The following is a 490-nucleotide window of genomic DNA, read 5'->3' as shown; positions in this document are numbered from 1 at the left end:
CTTTTCCTCTCCCCTCCCTCTCCCCACCCTTCTCTCTTCTTCCCATCCCCCCTCCCCCTCCCCACCTCTCAATCCTCTCCTCCCTCTCCCCATCTCCCTCCCCTTCCCCACATCTCTCCTACCCCTCCTATTTCCCTTTCCCCCTCTCCCCTCCCCCTCTCCCCTCTCCCCATCTCCCCTTCCTCTTCCCTCTCCCTTCTCCCCATCTCCCCTTCCTCTTCCCTCTCCCTTCTCCCTTCTCCCATTCCCTCCCCTCCTGTCCCTTCTCCCCTCCCTTCTCCCCTCCCTCTCCCTTCCCCTCCCTTTCCCCTCTCCCACTCCCCATCTCCCTTCCACTTCTCCCTCTCCCCTCCCTTCTCCCCATTCTCCCTCACTCCCTCTCCCTTCCCTCCCCTCCGCAGACGAGAGTAATTGGGAGAAAGTGAAGCTGCCGATGAAAATTGATGAAGTGGAAACCAATTAAGGAGGAACATGTTTAGCCTAAAAAGAG

This window comes from Penaeus monodon, chromosome 34 (assembly GCF_015228065.2).
Source record: "Penaeus monodon isolate SGIC_2016 chromosome 34, NSTDA_Pmon_1, whole genome shotgun sequence".
NCBI classification, from domain to species: Eukaryota; Metazoa; Arthropoda; class Malacostraca; order Decapoda; family Penaeidae; genus Penaeus; species Penaeus monodon.
Note: the sequence above shows the minus strand (reverse complement) of the source record.